Source organism: Geotrypetes seraphini, chromosome 10 (genome assembly GCF_902459505.1).
Source record: "Geotrypetes seraphini chromosome 10, aGeoSer1.1, whole genome shotgun sequence".
In the NCBI taxonomy this organism is placed as follows: domain Eukaryota; kingdom Metazoa; phylum Chordata; class Amphibia; order Gymnophiona; family Dermophiidae; genus Geotrypetes; species Geotrypetes seraphini.
This window is the reverse complement of record NC_047093.1, coordinates 74,726,991-74,749,801: the sequence shown is the minus strand read 5'-3', so window position 1 is coordinate 74,749,801 and position 22,811 is coordinate 74,726,991. Positions and strand designations below refer to the sequence as shown.

Here is a 22,811-nt window from a genome sequence, read left to right as displayed (position 1 = left end):
AAAAAAATGTGGCCTTGTGCCGTGCTGAATTGATTGCCCAGATATACCAAGTTCAGCCTTTGCAGAAGAGCCTCCGCCAATCCACATTGCCTGCTCGCACTTTGGCTTGGATGGAACTCTGATGAGCCAATTGTATAGCTAGGTGTGTATTTGGACCCCTATTTTGTGGAGGTGAGCAACCACTACCACTATTACTTTGGTGAAAGTGCAGGGAGCCGTTGCCAATCCGAAGGGAAGGCCTGCAAATTGGAAATGCTGCAAGAGAACATGAAATCTCAGATATTTCCTTGTTCTGGGAAGATGAGAATATGAAGATAGCCCTCTGTTAAATTCAAAGATGCCAGGAATTCTCCTGGAGCCACTACAGCAATGACCAATTAGGCTGTTTCTAAATGGAAACATAGAATCTTCAGAAATGCATTGACTGTCTTGAGATACAGAATGGGCCTCCAGTCATCTGTGCCTATCTTGGGCACAATGAAGAATAAGGAGTATCTGCCTGAGCCCAATTCATCATTGGGGACTGATTCTATGACGTGAATGTCTTACAGCTACTGAAGTGTGGCTTGGACCCTTGCCTCTTTTTTCGTCCTCCCAGCTGGAGAATCTAACAACAAATCTGGAGTGGAATGAAAGAATTATCTTGTGCCCCTCTCATGTGATGTCCATCACCCATCGATCCAATAAGATCAGTTCTCATTCCCTCTGAAATGTGGACAACCACTCCCAATGTGTGGCGGCTTGGTTCCAAGCCTGGCATTATTGAGACTTTTTGGAGAAAAGGTTGACGCGAGACCCAGAGGTTTGCTGGCATCTAGGATTGCTAGGATTGTCTGTACCCTTGGAAGGATCTCTGGGCGGAGGAGATCAAGTTATTTTGGCAAGACCAGTGGGAGGGATGAAAATAACTTTGACTCCCCCCAGTGGGGCAGTGAGGTCTGCTGACTGTCAGCGACTTAGGACGGCCATCTGTTACACTGGTCATGAGTTCATTAAGGCCCTTGCCAAAAATCATCTGCCCTTTAAAGAGTAGTCTGCTTAGGGTCGTCTTAGAAGCAGAGTCACTGGCCCAGTGTCAGATTTAAAGCAACCCACATACATCAAGCCTACACAGGACCCTAATGAGGTCATACAAGGCATCCGCCACATAATCCACCTCTTCCAGCACCAGCTGTGGGCAAGTGGCCTCCTCCACCGAGGGTACCCATTGCAGTCTCATGTGACAGGCCTGTGCAGCAAACAAGGCTGTCACTGCTGCCTCGATGCCCAAAGATAGCATCTCAAACTGCTTGTTTAATACCATGTCCACCCTGCAATCCTACGAATTCTTTAGCATCATTCTTCCTTTGCTTGGGAGGACTGTTCGCTTGGTGACTTGGGCCACTGCAGAGCCCATCTTTGGCTGATCAAACAGTTGCTGAAACTCTGGGGCCACGAGGCACAGCTTTCACCACCCTTAAAGAGCAATGATGTCGGGTTGTACTGGAAAAATGTAGGTCCGAGTATTAGAGTATTAGAGCGGCTCATGACTATACACTGAGAAGTGGAAGGTTGTACTTCAAGTTTCATTTCTTTGACTGCAACCACAATAAAATGGGGGACCAAGACCGACTTGAACAGCTGGAATATAGAAGGGTCATCACCTTGATCAGGGGCCACAGAGGCATCCTGCTTGAGGGAACCAAAAATGGAATCAGTCATCCAGGATGGAGCCAGTGCTTTGAGATAAAAGATGCATATAATCTGACCTCCAACTCAACCAATCTGGGTGGGGAACCGGATCACTGATCTCAGGAACAGAAGACACTCCCTGGAAACACTGTGACATGCTCTCTGACTGTGGATGCGGCCTAGGACCATTAAAAATGCTTTCCACATGAGATGGACAAATTCCGGGGAGAAGCCTTGCATAGAGGCAATAACCAACCCCCAATAGACCAATTGCAAGGTTTTTGTGGGATCCACAGGCACTTTGTACCCTCACCAGTTTCGGATACCAGGTGGGATTTTCTCCACATCTCCCGGACCCAGGACATTTCCCCAGCCCTGGAAGGCATAGATGGGGCTAAGCTCAAAGCCCCCACCCCCTCCTTACATGTGTCATGGCACATGGGCGCTCTGCCAGGAATCCATCGCAAATGACACTTGGATTCATGACATGACATGATGATGAGTCCAACCCTATCAATTTTTGTAAAAATTGAGAGATTTTGAGGAAGAAAAAAAGCTTTAGAAAAAAAGATTTTTTTAAAATCCAAGATGGCCTCTATCACAAAAAAATCACGCTATAAACAGCCCATGGAGAATTAAGTAAAAAAATTTAAAAACTCAAAAATTAAGCAGCCCGAGCTACATTGTCATATATGTTTTGGAAGTGTCTTTCTATACAAAATTATTGGGCAACTATATTTTGGCATATTTCGATAATGTGGAAAATCAAGTAGTACCTAAATTGTTATAGTTTATTCTGGAAAATTGACATGGACCACCCAAGACCAGTGGGTGTGAGTTTTTTTCTGAAACGAACAATGTTGTAAGGTATGAAGCCTATTCTGGCTAAATGGTTGGAACATTATTTCATTGGTGTTCATGCATGATCAACTTATTAATAAATAATAATAATAAACTTTATTCTTGTATACCGCCATACCATTTAGTTCTAGACGGTTCACATTCAAGAGAGACTGAACAGTTCAGTAACAATACATTCTTAGAGAATACAGAGTATAATTGACGTTTAATTTACAAATTTTGGAATACATTATCTCATACATCCCCTAGCAAAATTCTTAATGGATCATTTCACTTGATGTTTGAGTTTATTCTCGCATTTGCATTTTAAAGTATGGGGGTGGGGGCATGGAAAAATCTTGTTGTACTAAACAAATATGTGGTTCATTTTATAAAAAATGTTCTTTTCTCTGATTGTATCCTGTTTCTGCAATGGTTTGTCTGCATCTTAATAAAGATATATTTTTTTTAAAACCTCAAAAATAATAATAATAATAATAATTTTATTTCTTATATACCGCTATACCATAAGTTCAAAGCGGTTTACAACAATGAGAGAATGCGATGTTTACAAAAAGAAACATATGTTTACAATAAGATACATATGTTCAGAGCGGTTTGCAAGAAGATACATGCAATGAGAATACGAGATGTTTGCAACAAGAAAACAAATGTTTGGAACAGGATACAGAAGTACAGCGCAGTTTACAACAGGATACATGAGTTCAAAGCGGTTTACAAGAAGATACAAGTAATGAGAATAAGAGAGGTTTACAGCAATATACATGCAATGGGGGTAAGAGGAGTAATGAGGAGAGAAAGAACTTTCAGGGATACAAAATTGCCAGAGGAAGAGAACTCAAATTGCGTTAAAGAGACGGGTCTTCAGTGATTTTCTGAAGTCAGCGTAAGACGCGGCCTCAAGTATGGGTTTTGCGTGATTTCAGAGATGGGTAATTAAAGAGGTTTATTCTGCGAGAGCTCTTATTCGGACAGTTGATGAAGAATTGGGAGGCGAGGTAATTTGGTAGCATCGCAAAGACCGCTTTGTAGCTGATGCAGGCAAGCTTGAAGAGTATTCTGGATTCCACCGGCAACCAGCGGAGTATTTGGAAGTATGGGGTGATATGTTCCCATTTTTTTAATCCAAAGATGAGTCAGACTGCAGTGTTTTGGATTAATCTTAGCTTGTGAAGTGTCTTTTTATAAGCTCCCAGATATATGATGTTGCAGTAGTCCAGCGTACTCAAGATGGATGATTGTACGAGTAATCGAAAGAATGATTCATTGAAGAATTTTTTGATGGTGCGGAGCTTCCATAGTGCTTAAATACTTTTTTTGAACATTAGATCTGTATGCTTTTCCAGGGTTAGGTGTCTGTCAAGGGTAACTCCTAGTATTTTTATAGTTTGGTCAATTTCGTAATCTCGGCCATTCACGTGAATCGTATTGTCTTTTATCTTTTCATTGGGAGATGCCAGGAAGAATTTAATTTTTTCTGTGTTCAGTTTTAGTTTGAAGGCCTTCATCCAAAGGGTTTTAGAGATGAGACATGAACCCTACCCTTGGAAACCTTTAAAAATGACATCTTCAGACCCCTCCCTATCTGATTTTCCCATAGGAAATAATGAGGTTGTATTCACAGTTCTGTGCAGTGCCTGCCTGTTAGTTTTTTCCTGAAGGGAAAGGGCTTTCTGCCTTAGAAACTTCACCAAATTACTCCAATCCTTGAAATCTTCAGGATGCCATTCGGACTGACCCCAACCGAGATCTACACCCCCATGAAACCTCAAAGCGCCGACAGGGGCAGGAAATATGCAGCCAGCACCCTGATATCCTGGGGACTCTTACTCAGCCTATGCTTATGCCTTTGAAAAAAATTCAGGAGGCAAGCTGTCTCCCAGAGAACTGGACCCTAAACACTGAGGTGGCACACAGAAGGCTGGACCCACAGGTCCACCCGAAGGTTTGCCCTGTGAAGCTGTAGATCAGCTCCGCAGAACCTGCACCCTTCCCCAGGCAGAGATCCCCTGAATAAGCGGTCTGAAGGCACCGGAGCCACCGAAAAGGATGAACTTTCGATGAAAAGAAAGCAGAGGAGATCAGAAACATCTCTGCACGGTTCGCTTGCAGTAGGAAAAAAACTGAAGTGGGAAGTTCTGAAAGCAGTGAGTGCCACTTCTGCACAACTCAGTTTGCGTGTTGGGATTGAACACCATACATACAGAATTCAGAGTAGATGTAACAGAACTTAATTTTCTCCGTTGGCTTAATCGTTGCCATTAATTAAAAGTGCCATTAAAAATCAACTCAGTAGGGGCCTTCCACTTTGAGGTAGGCATCTATTCCGAGGCACCTACCAGCAAGTAGGTGTGGTTAGGGGCAGATTCAGGGTAGATTTTGGGTATTTAGGCACATTCATTTAGACCAGGGATCTCAAAGTCCCTCCTTGAGAGACGCAATCCAGTCGGGTTTTCAGGATTTCCCCAATGAATATGCATTGAAAGCAGTGCATGCGCATAGATCTCATGCATATTCATTGGAGAAATCCTGAAAACCCGACTGGATTGCGGCCCTCAGGGAGGGACTTTGAGACCCCTGATTTAGACCAAGAAAACCCTGACCCTAAGGTCACTTAGGTGCTGCTAGGCGCGATTCTATAAGCAGTACCTAGTGGATGATTGACTACTGCGCTCAATGGCACTCAGGAGTTAAGCGACATTTGTAGAATCAGGGCATAAGTGCTTGAACAGCAATTTTATTTTTAATGGCCATGTGCATGATATATATCTCTGGAAATAGTAGGGAAAGGAAAAGGGAGGCGAGGGATTGGGACTTGTATACCGCCTTTTTGTAGTTATACAACCACACTCAAAGCGGTTTATATACAGGTACTTCAAGCATTTTCCCAATTTGTCCCAATGGGCTCACAATCTATCTAATGTACTTAGGGCAGGATTAATCAATAGGCCAAGTAGGCACGTGCCTAGGGCCCGAAATGGTCAGGGGGGCCTGATGAAGGAGGGCATCAACATTGTTTTTTCCAAACGGCGATGGGCCCCTCCAGCATCGATCGGCAACACGCCCCCCCCCCCCCCGATCAGCAATGTGGCCCCCCCTATCAACGGAAAGTAAGACAAGCAAGCAACGCAGATAAGAAGGACAACGGGAGCTGTAATTTTGCAAGCGGTGCTGCTTGCCCAAAACTTCCCTCTGACGCAGCTTCCTGTTTCTGCCTGGGTGCATGGTGGGGTGGGGCGGGGCAGTGGGCCCAGTGTATTTGTGTGCCTAGGGGCCCTCGATGAATTAATCCTGCCCTGAATGTACCTGGGGTAGTGGAGGATTAAGTTAGAGAATGACACGGGGCCAAATTTTTCCCTGTCTGAACTCATTTTCCCATCCCATCCCTGTGAGTTCTTTTCCTGTCCCTGCCCCATTTCTATAAGCTCCGTCCTCATCTGCACAAGCCTCAACCACATTAAAATCATAAGTTTTCAAGACCTTTGTGGTTAAGGTAGAGCTTACAGGAATGGGGCAGGGACAGCGACAAAACTCACGGGGACGGGACAGGGAAATTGAGTTCCTGCGGTGATGGGGACAAATTTGCCCCCTTGTCATTCTCTAGATTAAGTGACTTGCCCAGGGAGCAGCATGGGGCTTGGACCCACAACCTCAGGGTACTGAGGCTGTAGCTCTAACCACTCTCCTTTACCAAATATAGTACAATATGGCTTTATAAAGAATGAATCTTCAATCTACATATACAAAAAGCTGAATATTCAATACATTAATGAAACGTTATAACTATTATACAATGCATAAATGTAACATAATAAAAATCAGTACATGCATTAATCATACCATTCATACCACACATTCATTGCACTTTAACCTCATTTCTATCTTAAATCTTATGACATTAAGGGGTCCTTTTACAAAGCCGCACTAGCGGGTTTAACGCGCATGACTTTTCATCATGCGCTAACCCCCGCGCTGGCCGAAAAACTACCGCCTGCTCAAGAGAGGCGGTAGCGGCTAGTGCGCTATTACATGTGTTAAACCACTAGCGCGGCTTTGTAAAAGGAGCCCTAAATTATACAAATTTAAATACAAAAAGGAAATTTTCACCACAAATGGCTAAAAGAAGTCTCTAGACCAAAATTTCACTCCAACAGTCATTCCCAGCATCTGAGAGTAGCACAGTACAGTAGCGTTCACACACTGAAAATCACCTGAGGTAAAAATGAATCTCTTAAACAAATAGTTCCCAGCTTTTTTGTATAATATATAGATTGAACATTAGTGCAGGGCCATTAATATAAAAACATTTTACCATTTTATGGCTGCAGTAAAAAAAAAAAATGGCCTCAATTTCTCTTCTATTTAAGATTTTTTTTCTTCATACTAGTAAAATAACCTATTAATTTCTGAACCCCACTCTGGTAGTGAGCAGAGTAAAACAAAAAAATCCTTGGAATATTCCCTGAAAGGCAGAGACTACACGTTCCTCAGCAAAATGCTTTTGTGTACTGGAGACAAACAGCAGCGGTAAGTATAGAAGCTTTGTACAAATCAAGATACAGCAGCACAAGTATAAAACTACTGCAAGAAATCACATACCCTTGCTACTTGCAGATGTGTGTCACGTAAGAACAAAGGAGACAGCAATACCACACAAAAGAGAGGCAAAAATGCCAAGAAAAACAGATGAGCTGACATCTTGACAAGTGCAGCTTACATTTGTTTGAACTGCTCCTGCAGGCTCTTCCTTCTTAATGAAACCCCAACTGACATTTTTCAGTTTATTACTGGCTCTGGAGGAAGTGCTGAAAAGGAGTCCTTAATGAAACTGTACCAGCAAGTTCTACCCAAAATACAGATGCTTAATCTTTTTTTTCTCACACTTGCTTGTCTAAAGTCTGAAGAAGCCACAGATACCTGAGGTCTGTAAAGCCAAGATGGATAAAAAGCAATGATTTTTTTACTTGTTTTTGTTTTTTTTTTTAACTTTCTTTATTGATATTTAGAACTTTAAAATGTATACATTTGAAAAATCAGAAAAACTATATGAAAATACATTATTAACATCAGAATTATTACAATAAAGAATTTTTAATCCCTTCTTAACCTATAAACAGTAATGATGTATATTATACTATCAATATTATAAAATATTATAAAATTTATTCCTCCAAATAAATATTGCACCCCCCAACCCCCCCCAACCCACCCTGGATGTGCAAAGGAATCTAACATAAAGAAAAAAGAATCACTTTAATTATAATGTGACAAAATTAGTTAATGGACCCCAAATCCCCTTAAAGGATTTAACAAACCCTAAATGTTCTGCCATAATCTTTTCATATTTATATGTTGCACATACAGTTGCCCACCAAAAACATCATAATTGTATTTTTTAAAAAAAAATTTTAAATAAATGCTTCATTAAAGAAAAAAAATATCTAAAGATAGTTTTCTATTTAAGATATATTATTGTCCAAACGTTATTCATCATGAAATAAGGATTAGTTTTTAATTATATAATATAAGGCTATATAGTCATGCAATGTTTACATTTTTTAGTAAATGAATTCCATTAATCCATTCATAATATCACAGGTAATATTTCTATCTAGAAGATATTATCCCAGATTATTTAAATCAAGTCTTTCTGAGTAGTGATTTAAATCAAATCCGCTCTGGGAGAATTCTATAATCCAGTATCTGCTGCCACCTAAGAAGCAGACAACAAACAAAAATTGACCCTTAATACTCCACAGACCCGAAAGTCAATCAAGATAAAAACAAAAACACTGTGGAGACGACGATGTCCAAGATGCAGGTCTTTATTAAAAATACAGTTGATTAATCCACATTCCAAAATATCAAGGACCCAAAAAAATGGAGACTAAGGACCCAACACGGTCTGTGCTTCGACGACCCTGTCTTCCTCAGGGGTCCCTGAAGTCCTAATGCAAATACGTGGATAAAATCCTAAAACCTCAGGTGGTCAAGTATGGGAATGAACTGGTCCAAGTAGAAAACTCTGCGCGATTGAAAAGACACCAATAGCATGTCAATCACAAATCAGCGCCAATTATACAATTTTTTATTTTTTTATACTGGTGCCTTAAACGTAGGCCAGCATTTTAGAAGCCTAACATTTAATTTGCTGGTGTTGTGCTTACGGAAGTGCCTAAGAATGACTAAGGCCACTTCCAGTGCAAGCCACACCCACACCGGCCGTAAGCATCCTTACATGCCCCTGAGAACTTCTGTAAGCGTGATACCAGCACCATAAATGAAGGCACTGTTTGATATGAAAAGATGGTTCCTGCTTGTTACTTTAAATATATGGACCTCAGCAGAGCCACTCACTGAAGTCACCCTTCAGTTAAAGATTTATGCCCCTCCATCATCATCAGTCATGTTTTCTTAGCTTTTCTCTTATCTTTTCTATTTTCTTTTGTATCTTAAATAGATATACAATATCTAGTTTATAGCTAATCATAGATCAAAAAAGCTTTAACCTTCATGATTAAATTAACCATGTTGGTTAAATTTGATATTTTACTTAATACAAAGAGCTAAGCAGTAACTATAAAATAGACAATAAAATATACTAAAAATGCAAAAAATACATTTAAAAAGTCAATATAATTCCAACAATGTAATGGGGGAAATATCTATCCTACTGTATCCCAGGTTTTGTACCCAGGGTTAACAATCAGTCCCAAGAACCTGCTTCAAATGCTTTTGTGAAAAATAAGTTTTCAGCCCAGCCTTACACTTTTTGGAAAAACATCTCCAAGCATAAATAGGAGTGGTCTAGTGGTTAAAGCTGCTGCCTCAATACCCTAAGGTTGTGAGTTTGATCCCAACTTCCTCCCTGTGACTCTGGACAAGTCACTTAACCCTCCACTACCCCAGATACCACAAACAGATTGTGAGCCTGCAGAGACAGATAGGGAAAATACAAAAGTACCTAATTACTAGTCAATGTATTGTAAACCGCTTTGGGTGAATCTCTTTATGAAAAAGTGGTTAATAAATCTAAACAAATAAATAAATAAATAAATAGCTAGGTAAGTTATTCCAAAAGCAAGGAGGTTGTTATTGAAAAAACTGCCCAGCAGAAAGCATCTAAAACTGCTGGTTGGACCTAAAAGGTCATGAAAAAATATAAGGAAACAATATATTGTAGAAAAAAAAAAAGATAGTTCTTCAGTTAAAAAAAAAATGATTAGAGTCAATATCAATATTTAAATGGTATATGATAAATAACTGGCAATATTCTATATTACAGCAACAATCGTATATTATCTCAGAAGGTATTTTGCAATCCAAAATTTGCCAAAATGGAGAATCAACATATATGATTTTAAAAAATTGACACTTTTGTTGCAAAGCTGCCAACTCTGTTATTCCCAAAGAAAATGTTCAAATTTACCTGCTTTCCATTTATTTCCCATTAAAAAACATCAATTACTATAAACTGAAAAGATACCTGTTTTGTCTCATGAAATATGCAGGTTGATTTTGGATTTTCTTTTAAAATCATGCTGTGGCTGGTGTACTGATGTAAAGTGTGGAAAAGAAAATGTAATTATCCAGTTTCGTGGATGTGAAGGATTTTGGTTTATGCATTGTAATATTTTTAAATATTATTTTAGATGTTTGTATGTAATTTTATTGTGTATATTATTTTGTGCTCCACCTTGATAAAGGCGGAATATAAATAAACAAACTGTTTTGAACTCTGCGGTTCTAAACATGCGGTACGCGTATCTCCTAGAGACACGCAGACCGCTGAGGGGGGGTATGTAGCACTCCATGGGTCTCCTGTCCTCCTTCATCCTCAACCCCCTGGTGGAGCCACTGTCATTACCACCACCGCCACTCCTGCAATTAATTTTGCAGTCTTGGCCCCGCAGATCCTGCTTCTCCCACACTACTCTGTTGCTTCAACAGGTTAGTGGCTACATGCTGCCTGCCACTAACCCAGAAGCTCCTCCTCTGCGTGGTCCTGCCCTCTGTTAGAACTTCCTGTTTCTGCCTGGGTGGGATGCAGCAGAGGACAGGCTTCCAGGTTAGCAGCAGGCAGCATATATGAATCGCTGCAGCTAACCTGTTGAAGCAAGAGGGAGCATGTTAGTTGAAAGTGGGGCTGAGGTTGGGGGGGACGGAAGGAAGGAAAAATGTTGCAGGAGGGATGAGAGTGGTGAGAGAGAAAAAATGGACATGGAGTGGAGTGATGGAGAGATGGTGCAAGGGGACATAACATGTTAATTGTGAGTGAGATTGGGTAGGAGGGAAGGAAGGAAGGAAAATTCTGGAGCCGTGAACTGACCTTTTCAGATAAGTGGTCTACTGTTAAATAACTTTTGTAGAGCCATAACATTTGCCACTCCAGTAGAAGCAAGTATCCTTGCTCCATCCAAAGTGTTATGATTAAAATTCAAGCACCTTTCAAATTTAAGTTTCAAGTTTATTAGTGTTTCCAGCGACATTGTACCGCTGCTTTGACTTCTTGCTGAAGAGCTTATGAGCACATTTAAATATTTAAAAGCCTTTAGATGTTATATGAAGATACTATTTGAGAAACTTGCCCAGTATTGATGAGAGGGGTTTTTTTGTGTTTTGTTCTGTTTTGAAAGTATTGCCCCCTCAAGTGGACTGTAATTTAAAATCTCCAGTCTGTTTGGATCAAAGATTGATGTAAGGCAGAAAATGAAGGCGAGAAAAACAGCCAGTGGAGAAGAAGGCCCTAGAAACAAAGTTAAGAGCACAGATAGAAGGAAGTGCACTCTGGGAAAAGATAATTAGAAAAATAAAATCACCAGGCAATAAAGGTAAGGAAAAAGATTTTAATTTCAATTTAGTGATTAAAATGTGTCAGCTTTGAGAATTTATATCGCTGTCTATATTTGTCTATTTTTCTGTAGCAGTTACTGAAGTGGCATTGCTCATTTTAAAGCCATCTGCCTTGACCTCGGAAAAAAACAGAATATAAATGATAATTAAAATTTTCTCTGTGTACAGTGTGCTTTGTGTAGTTTTAATTTTGTGGTTACCATTATGTATTGTTAATACGATTATATTGTGTGTATATAAAAAATAAATGGAAGAAACTGCATTACAATTAGTACTATTATTATTAGGGTAGGGCCTGGGGCAGAGCTCGGTCAGTCAATGGTTGGGGGTACTTGGTTAATATTTGTCAGACAGGGGGGGTACTTGACTTGAAGTTGAGAAACACTGCTCTAAGGGGTAAGGGGGTTAGTCACTGCATGCAGCTTGCAGATCCTTGAGTACTTTGTTAAAGACGGACCACGCAGCCCATCTCAGTTGTTACATATGTCACAAAATTTTAATAATAATAATAATAATAACAACTTTATTTTTCTATACCGCCATAGTCGAAAGACTTCTAGGCGGTTCACATTAAAGAAGGCTGGACAATCAGCGAATTACAGAATGCAAGAAGTGAAAAGTTACATAAGAAATAGGTAAAGGACAGTGGAATACATCTAAGTTGGCAAAGGGAAAAAATCCCGAATTACAGAGTGCAAGAAGTGAAAGGTTACATGAGAAGTAGGTAAAGGGCAGCGGATTTCATCTAAGATTGGCAGAGGGAAAAAAAATCCGTGTGGGAATGGGGCATCTGTTTAGGAGATGAATTGGTTAAATAGGGCGGTTTTAATTAATTTTTAGAATGCGCCGTAGGTCTGGCCGGCTCTATTAATGTAGTTTCCCAGCCAGGGTTGTTAACTCATCATATGTCAAATTAAATTGCTTGGGCCGTTTTTGAAAATCCAACTCCAATTGAGTTAAATCTTTGATGATCAGCTATCAATGGACATAGCATCAAGTAATGATGAGGGCACTTTTATAAACAAATAAGAGGGGACAGAAAGGACAGCAGGGTGTTGTTTTTTTTTACCTTGCAGACAACAGGGGATATTCAGACAATGGGGATCTCACACAGTGGGATTTCAAAATAAGGGCCCAACAACGTAAAGTCCCCAAACACGCTGACAACAGAGGAATCATCAGCAATAGTGAACTTATCAGGAAGACAATTATCTTTGGCACAAGAATCTCTTTTAAATTTGGATATGGGCTTTGTCCATGTAGCTAGATATGACGCCTTTGAGACTAGATTGGTAATCTATATCCTTCTAAGGAAGCTGCAGCTAAAAAAAATTTTATCAGAGCATCAATATGAAAGTGATGGTTCAATAATTTCTGGTAAATCGAGATGGTTTCCCCCCAGACCCTTACACCCAAATTTGATAACTTTTATAGATTTAAGCTAAGGTTTACTAAATCATTGGGGAGAAAGTTATCTTGATGAATTTGTTTCTACCAACATAATACAGAATGTTTTCTATTTTTACAAAGTAAAAGAGAGCTGTAATCTTAAAAAGATAGAATCACACTATTTAGATCTATAAATTAGATATTTTAGGCCCCCTTTTACAAAGCGGCACTAGCAAGTGCCACAAGGCAAATGCTATGGGTGTCAGAGCATTTACACATCAGCCCGCACTATCATGCTTAGTAAAAGAGGCCCTTAATGAAGTGCAGCAACATCACTGTTTTGGAACCAAAGAGAAACACTGCAAGAATGCAGTCCTATATATGGAACCAGTGATGAGACTACACGAACTATTTTAAAAAAAATCATAGAATATGAAAACTGCAGTGTTCACTTTTAAAACAAGGGGCTCCTTTTACTAAGCTGCAATAGCGTTTTTAGCCACCGTGTCATTCTCTATTACTCATTCAGCTTTTTAATTGGCCCCACCTGTCTGTATAAGCAAATACATGTGTATGCTGCAAGATTGGCATTTATACATAGCAGTGTAGCATGGGGAGGAGGCACCTGGTGTGGTGGCACCCAGCACCACTGCACCATGCACTCCCATGCTCTTCCCTGCTGCAGTCGCTCCTCCCCTGCATTCCTTCCCCGCTGTGCACTCCCCCCCCAGCATACCTCTTCAAATGATCGCCGGCAGTGAGAAGCATCTCTAAACTGCTGTTTGTAATGGCCTCAGCTCTACCCCTGACATCACTTCCTGGTTTCATGACCAGAAACTGATGATCTGCCAGTACTCTAGTGAAGATCTTCGTATCCACTCCAAGGAGGGAGATCAGGCGATAAGAAGCACAGTTTAAGGGAGTTCTTCCCTTCCTTAGCCAGGATCATAACCCCCGCTAGCCTCATAAAGAAAGGAAGTTGTCCACCCCCTTCTAAAGAATTCAAAAATGAAAGAAAAGTTGATAACAACTGGTCCTGTTATCGCTTGTAATATTTAACAGTAAATCCATCTAAGCCCGGCAATTTCCTTATTTTCATAGATCTAAGCACCCGCTGGACTTCTGTCAATGTAATGGGGCGATCAAGTCTTGTCGCATCCCCTTCTTCAATAAGTGGCAAGGGGAATGGTGTTAAATACTATTCTCAATCCTGTCTCATCCCCTCCCCCTCCAGAGTATAAAGATGCACATAATAGTCCACGAAACGATCCCGAATCTCATCCTCCCATCTCAACACTTCTCAGAGGGAGAGCTGAGGCTGGAGCGAGCAGCAGTTTAGAGATACTGATCACTGCTGGTGACCATTTGAAGAGATAAGGTGGGTTGGCGGAGAGACGCTTGGGGTGGTCTGCATCCCATGTCCCCCCTGCTATGTCACTGCTTACACATGTAGATGCCAGTGTTTACACATGTAAAGACCTGAGTGATACCACTCCTTATTTGATATGATTTTGATTTCATATAGGCTCTTGCTACAGTGCTGTCAAACACACATGAATTAGCCAGAGTTCTTATATGCATGTTACAAAAGGCTCTGCATCCTGACTCATAAAACAGGGTTTAAAATTTAGCATTACGCAGATGCCACTAGCATTTGGAACATACCCCAACAATGTGGGCTTAAGTGACCACCACAAAAAAGTCAGAATTATTAAATATGAAACACTTAAATATCAAATTCATGTTTGTTAATTTGGCAGACATTCTCTTGTAAGAAAAATCATAAACTGGTACAAATAGGTAATGAGACGCAAGTAGACACCATAAAAACAAAGATTCAGACAAGCAATCCTATAGTTAGGACCACACACAGAGGCAGGAACAAATGATGCTAAAATACAGATTGATCTGTGCCAGGATAGAAACAAAGGTTTATAAGAAAAGCAGACTGGGTGATCTCTATTGCTGTCTCAAGAATGGCTGGTGTTTCAACATTACCAGATTGGAAGGGAATGAAAATGAGGTGGACCCTATAGGAGACCAACTGGGAAAAATCAAGTTAGATTAGGGAAAGCTAGGCAGAAAAGAAATGTTTTAAAGGTTATTTCTTTTCTTTCTTTCTTTTTTTTTTATTTTATAATATTCTTCTTTAACAAAATAGACTACAACTGTGCTCTACTGGTTGTGCCATTCCAAAGCTACAACATACAGAAATCATCTCACAGTTTCTGAGTTTTATACAAGTTGTTCTGGTCCAAAAGCTGGTTGTAAGTATTATCTTCAGGATTTCCAACCAGTCCTAGAATAAGGTGTAATACTTTTTTTTTCTTTGGTGGTTTAAAATAGGAATGAGCTGGGGGGCCTGGCAGATTTGCATTTGTTTTTTTCTGCCATCATTTTCAATTTGGCTTCAATGGCTTTTATTTTTGCGCCGACACTGAGATTAGACTGAGTGGGCTCTGTGCTAGAGGATGGCTCAAGGCTGATTGGAAGTATTTTGTCATTTTTATGGTGGTCATACCTCTTCACTTGTGCATTTGCTCATTGAACCACCAGCTTCTTGGATAGTGCCAGCTTACCATTTAAGCACTGCTTCCTGCTTTATTTCGAAGTTAACAAAGCAGTATCCCCGAGGTTGACCTTCTAAACAGCCTGATTTGTGGAAAATCAAATTGCTTCACCTTACCAAGTTTATGAAGGAGTTATTTTAGGATCTGGGTTCCCAATCCACAGTCGATGTCCTTCCTGTAGTGAACCCTCCGAAAGGATGGATGCATTTTCCAAAGGAAGTGTTTTCATTTCCACCTCCATCAGTCTCTTGCAAATAATTTTTTAATGGACTTCTCCTTCAAGAACTCTTCAAGTCCTCTAAAGGTGATTTCTAATAACTCAGCTTTACCTTATTCCAGAGAGCAAGGGCGATTTAAAGCTAAGCAACAAATAGATTCATACCTTATCCTAACAGGACTAGGAAGTCAAAGAAGATTAATTGTGATGATCTGAGGAGGTGCATGGTAGAGCATGGCATAAGAAGACAGTCAATAAAAAGGGCCACACAGGAGGAAGTGGAATCAGCACCCGAGATGCTAAAGTTCAGGACAAGCTTCACAAACTGAGCAATCCTTCCACAAACCTACTGATAATGCATTATCATCTGCGGAGCTAATATCTGAATAAGTGATGACATCTCATAAAGGAATCAGACGCTGGCAGATGGGCAGGGAATATTTAGGAACAGCTTAACAGTAAAGCTAGGGAGCAGTTTGTTGGGGGAGGAAAGATCATGACTCCAAATTCCAATATGAAAAATAATTACAGCTCAGCTCTAGCATACCAGGGGCAGTGCAGTGAAGGCAGTCCACCCCAGGTGTAGGGAGTTGGAGATGCTAGAACAGTCGAGGAGCAACAGTCTGCATACACGTAGCTGTTGGCTTCACCGGTCCCTGCCCTCTCTGATGTTAGCTTCCTGTTATGGGATGGGGGACCATCAGAGCTGACAGCCATACATCTACAGACCGCCACTCTGTGACCACTCCACACTCCACCCCTCCACATTGCCTGAAGGAGAGGGTGTCTCCAACAAGAGAAGAGGGTGCTCTGCCCCAGATAGCCAGCAAGCTGGGTATGCCACTGTAGCTCATGTACTGAGTTTAGTAATCAAGTAGCAGGGCCAGCTCAAGGGACTAAACTAACTTTTGATTCACACTCCCCCACCCCCAGTTTCAGTGTATGCACTTCCCCTCTTGCCTCAGAATTCCTCCATATCATCTCCCTTCTAGCTAACCAGCTCATATGCATAACCCTGACTCACCCCAGGAGTCCTGGTGATGATGCGAGAGGGGCAGGATCGCTCCCCACTTGCTCTTGCTTTGGTGGCTGCCTTCTTCAAGATGGTGCCTTTTAGGGAACTCAAGCTTCCATATAAAAGAAAAAAAAAGCCTTTATATGAAGGCTGTTCAAAAAGTATCAGATCTTTATTCATAAAAAATACTCGTATTCAGATACAACAATCTTATACTAATCTTCTTCAAAGTAGTCACCTTGGGCTGCCACACACTTCTTCCAGTGGTTCTGCCACTGTCGGAAGCAGCGCTGGAAAGCCTCTTTTGAGATTGCTTGCAACTGGTCCGTCACATTCTGCATGATGTCTTCTCTTGACTGAAATCTGGTTCCTTTCAGGGGCATTTTCAACTTGGGGGAAAATCCAGGAGTCACACGGAGCCATGTTGGGAGAGTAGGGAGCCTGAGGAATCACAGGTGTGTTGTGTTTGGCCAGGAAACTCCGTATCAAATGTGAAGAATGAGCAGGTGTGTTATCGTGATGGAGCTGCCAATTGCCCACTGCCCATAGGTCTAGCCGTTTGCATCTCACAGCGTTAGGAAGGCAACGCAGAACCTCTTGGTAGTACCCATTAGTGATTCGATGATCCTGCATCACCAGGGTCCTCACTTGGTCAATGACGATCTCATTTCTGGATGTTGAGGGCCTACCAGAATGTGCTTCACTCTCTACTGATGCGCGGCCATCTCTGAAACGGTTGTACCACTCCTTTATTTGTGTGGTGCCCATTACTTCATCCACGAAGGCCTGTTGAATCTTATGGATCGTTTCCACTTGGGAATCACCAAGCTTTACACAAAATTTAATGCAGTAGCGTTTAACTTTTTCTGTCATTTTGTCAAAAGTGAAAAATCGGACAGCACTCACTTACACTTCCTCACTCATCAGCGGTCTGCCGGCGACTGACAGCTTCTGTAGGCGGGAAAAATTCAAGCATGCGCATAAGGGTCGCCTACATATGTGCACCAAACCATGCCTCCCTAGCTTTGTTTACGCAAGAAAAATTAAGGTCTGATACTTTTTGAACAGCCCTCATATGGCAGCTTGAAAATCCTAGTAGTAGTACAGTAAAGCTGTTACTAGGGATTCATGGTACCATTTTGAAGGCAGCTCTAGAACATCAATACATCTACTGGGAAAACTAAAAAAGTCAGATTACTAAACATTCCTACAGACAATTTCCATGCTAACAGAATACCTGGTCTCAATCACATGCTTAGAACACAGATAGACTATCAGAGAGTGCAGAATATGTGACCACAAATTCAAAATAGAAATATAAACAAACAAAATAAATTGAACCTCAAGAAATCACACTCTGCAAGAAATAGGACCTGCAGCTCCTCCTGAATTGTGCAAAATATATAATTAGCAGATTTAAATTCCAAAAATCAACATATTTAAATCACAAAATTGAAAATAATTTTTTTCTGCCTTTGTTGTCTGGAAATTTCATTTTTCTACTCATGTTGGTCCCAATGTTTGATTTCTGTTGCCCTCTTTCTTTTTCCAAAGTCTCCAGGCTGATACTTCTCTTCCTTCATGACATTCTCACTTTCTCTCCTATATCCATCTCGGAAACTGATCTCTACCTCTCACATTTAGGTTTCTTTTTTCTTTATATCTCTGTACACTATGATTTCACTTTTCATCCTCACCATCAACTCCTGAAACTCCCTCTTTTTACTGCTTTTCATTTATAGAAATATGACAGCAGATAAAGGCCAAGTGGCCCATATAGTCTGCCCATCGGCAGTAACCATTATCTCTTTCTCTCTCTGAGAGATCCTATGTGCCTATCCCAGGCCCACTTGAATTCAGACACAGACTCTGATTCCACCACCTTTTCCGGGAGACTGTTCACGCATCTACCACCCTTTCCGTAAGTATTTCCTCAGATTACTTCGGAGCCTATCGCCTCTTAACTTCATCTCACTGCAGAATTTTCTTTCAAATGAAAGAGATTCAACTCGTGCACATTTATATTACGTAGGTATTTAATCGTCTCTATCATATCTCCCCTCTCCCGCCTTTCCTCCAAAATATACAGATTGAAATATTTAAGTCTGTCCCCATATGCCTTATCACGAAGACCACACACCATTTTAGTAGCCTTCCTCTGGACTGACTTCATCCTTTTTATATCTTTATGAAGGTGTGGCCTCCAGAATTGTACACAATATTCTAAATGAGGTCTCACCAGAGTGTTATATAGAGGCATCAATACCTCCTTTTACCTACTGGCCGTACCTCTCCCTATGCAACTTAGCATCCTTCTAGCTTTCACCATCACCTTTGGTCACATACAATCATGCCCACGTCCTGCTCTTCCGTCTTGCACATAAGTTCTTCACCCCCCAAACTGTACCATTCCCTCAGGTTTTTGCAGCCCAAATGCATGACCTTGCATTTCTTAGCATTACATTTTAGCTGCCAAATTTCAGACCATTCTTCAAGCTTCACCAGGTCTTTCTTCATGTTATTCACACCATCCAGCTTATCTACTCTACTGCAGATTTTGGTATCATCTGCAAAGAGGCAAATCTTACCTGACAACCCTTCAGCAATATCATTTATAAAAATGTTAAAAAGAACAGGCCCAAGAACAGAACCTTGTGGCACACCACTGGTAACATCCCTTTCCTCAGAGCGATCTCCATTGATCACTACCCTCTGTCACCTTCCATTCAACCAATTCCTGACCCAGCCCATTACTTTGGGACCCATCCCAAGGGCACTCAGTTTATTTATTAGACGTTTGCATGGAACACTGTCAATGGCTTTGCTAAAATCTAAATACACCAAATCTAGCGCACATCCTTTATCCAATTCTCTGGTCACCCAGATAAAGAAATTGATCTGATTTGTCTGACAAGACCTACCTCTAGTGAATCCATGTTGCCTCCAGTCCTGTAATCCACAGGATTCCAGAACTTGACCATTCTCTGTTTTAAAAGTGTTTTCATTTGCTTACCACAGAAGTCAGACTTATCGGCCTGTTAATTCCCTACTTCATCCTTACTTCCACTTTTGTGGAGAGGGACCACATCCGCCCTTCTCCAGTACCACTCCTGACTCTAGAGACTCATTGAAAATCAGCGGAGCTACCAGAACTTCCCTAAGTTCCTTCAACACGCTCGGATGTACACCATCCGGCCCTATTGCTTTATCTACCTTTATTTTAGCTAGCTCCTCAAGAACACAACCCTCTGAAAATTGATCAGGGTCTATTACTCCTCCATCCCTATTCACGTTTGTCTTCTGCGGTCATGCTCCCAGTGCTTCAGCCATGAACACAGAACTTAAATGTTTGTTAAGCAATTCAGCCTTTTCTTTATCAGCTTCTACATATTCCTCCCCTTCACCTTTGAGTCTCACAATGCCACTTTTGCACTTCTTCCTATCACTAATATATCTAAAAAATGTCTTGTCTCACCGTTTTACTGTGTCAGCTATTTTTTCTTCCATTTGCATTTTTGCTTTCTTGACTACACGACCAGCCTCTCTTAACTTTTACAGATATTTTTGCCTGCCTTCCTCTTTCTATGATCTTTTGTAGTTTATGAAAGCTAACATCTTATTCCTTACCTTCTCAGCTACTACTTTTGAGAACAAAAGCGGCCTTCTTTTCCTCTTACTTTTACTTACTTGCCTCTCAAAAAGGTTTGTCGCCCTTACAATCGCTCCTTTCAGTTTTGCCCACCACATTTCCACTCCTTTCAGATGTTCCCACCCACACAATTCAAGCAGGAACTGTCTTCTTTGTGACTCCGTACAGTGCATACGTCCTGCATACATCCTGCTAAACTGGAACCAAGTTCCTGCTAAACTGGAACATACACAGGTGAGGCTGGACTCATTTAGAGCACTGGTCTTTGACCTGGGGGCCGCCAAGTGAGCAGACTGCTGGGCACGATGGACCACTGGTCTGACCCAGCAGCGGCAATTTTTATGTTCTTATGTAATGCTCTAGAAATAATTAATAATAGTAGTAGTAGTAGTAGTAGTAGACTAGGAGCACTAGCCTGAACAATTCAACCATCTGCTGGAGGCAGAGAAATACAGTCCCTTTGTCCTGGCAATATCACTGGAAAAGATCAATTTTTCTATTCCCATATGTTGGCAGCCTCAACATTAAGGAACAGAGACATTGCTGACCTAGAATGTGCTTAGCTATTGACAAAACACAGGAACTGTACAATATGAAAATCAATATAACCCACCAAGCTCTAGGCCCTTGGCAAGAGAATAGGAGTAGAGATATTATGGCATATCTGTGTGACTTTGATATCAAAGAATAGAAACATAGAAACATAGAAGATGACGGCAGAAAAGGGCCCATCAAGTCTGCCCACTCTGCTTACCCACCCCCTGTCTATGCCCTAATGACCCAATTTCCTTATCTTGACCCTCGTAGGGATCCCACATGGGTATCCCATTTATTCTTAAAGTCTGGCATAGATACCCTTAGTTGCAAAGAAAGCAGTTCCAATACAATGGAAAGACAGATGCACAGAAATTTTTCAGGCTGTGTTTTCCCTTACACTACAAAGGACATGCATGCTAATGACAATAAACCGTACCACATAAAGTCCAAATGTTGGAGGAAACTTGAAGAATATTAATGCAAATGAAAGGACCAAATTTGCCAGAGGAAGTGAAGCAAGAAATAACAAAAAGATTATCTGTTCAGTCTCCAAGTGGCAAAGGGGAATAGACTAGTGTGGATCTCAAAACATGGGTCAAACACTATGGGGCCGATGCAAAAAACTACCATGCTTGTTAATGGCCACTGTACGAGATGCTGCAAGGGCTTCTGCCCTGCTGCAGTACACATCAACACATTAAAATGCTGTTTTGGGAAGGTACTGATATATATATGTTTTCTGTTTCATATACAGGAGTGGTTGGGAGGGGATTTGACCAATGGGAAAAATAGGTTAAATAGTGAAGGGGAGGGGGAGATGCTCGAATTTTCTATGGAAGTAGGTGGACACCCAACCCCGCAGTGGGAAAGATGCCCACTCTCTCCCATCGTCACCCAACAACTGCCCCTCCCTACCATTTCAGGAAGTCTGGTCAGAAGACACCTAAGGTCAAATTTAAAACAAATCTTAAAACCTCTCTTTAAAGATGCCTACCAATAAGCAGAAAATAAGTGAGTGAGACAACAACAACAAAAAAACCAAAAAGCTTTACGAAGCAATATCCCTACCTTCATTATGTTAACTCCCTTCCCTCTATCCCCCCCTTATTTTTATTTATCATTGTAATTAATTACTTTCCTATCCCCTAAAATCCTTTCGTTTCCAATCAGTCTCAATTGTCGTAGTTTTACCCCATATTATTTTATCTATTCATATTAAACTTTTTAATTTGTGATATTATAAACCGGCCAGATACATGTGATGGTCGGTATATCAAGCTATGAATAAACTTGAAACTTTAAACTTGTCCCTCCCATAGGAGAGGCCTTAAGCAACCTAGGCCAATCAGAGCCTTAGGCCCTTCCCTGGCGCATCCCAGGATGCAACGGGAAGTAGGTGTCCCTCTTGCTGGACTTCCTGAATAAGGTAGGGGGGGTCATCGGGGGCATGAGGGAGTTGTTGGTGGAGGTGATGGCGGGGTGGGAGAGTCGGGGGATTGTGCAAGCAAAGCGGGAGAGTGGGCATTTCTCCCGCTGCAGGGGGGGAGGTAGAGTCGGGGGAGTATGGTGGGAGAGAGTAGGCATTTCTCCTGTTGGGGGGGTGTAGAGTCGGGGATTTGTGCGAACTCAGCAGGAGAGAGTGGGCATCTTTCCTGCTGAGTGGGGGAGTTAGTCAGGGGATTGTGTGTGCACGGTGGGAGAGAGTGGGCATCTCTCTTGCCAATCTTCGATTTGGGGGTTGTATTTTTTTTTATTTTAATTTGTGTGTGTGGGGGGGGGGAGGTCTGAGCTGTCAAACCTCACTTTCCTGTCAGTGCCTGAGCCAATGAGTGCTCAGGCACTGATCAGAAAATATAGCTATGACAGCTCAGACCTGTCGGCAAATTTTGGCTGCAAATGTGGCACAACGAGGTTAGGGAATCACTCAGCGATGATAGAGAATCACTCGGAGTGCTCATTTTAATATTAGTGACCCCGTTGTACTACCTTTTAATGGCAGTATCAGAGACTGCTAGAAAACTTGGAAAAGACCACGGTAATCCGTTTTGA

General features: G+C 41.3%; 1 protein-coding gene and 1 pseudogene across 2 annotated transcripts in view; both read right to left on the bottom strand.

Annotated features, from left to right (window-relative positions):
* Nucleotides 1-22,811, bottom strand: part of NR6A1 (nuclear receptor subfamily 6 group A member 1) — a 553,746-nt gene that overhangs the window by 376,481 nt on the left and 154,454 nt on the right. The gene's annotated exons all lie outside the window — the stretch shown is intronic.
* Nucleotides 15,055-15,637, bottom strand: LOC117367376 (annotated as a pseudogene).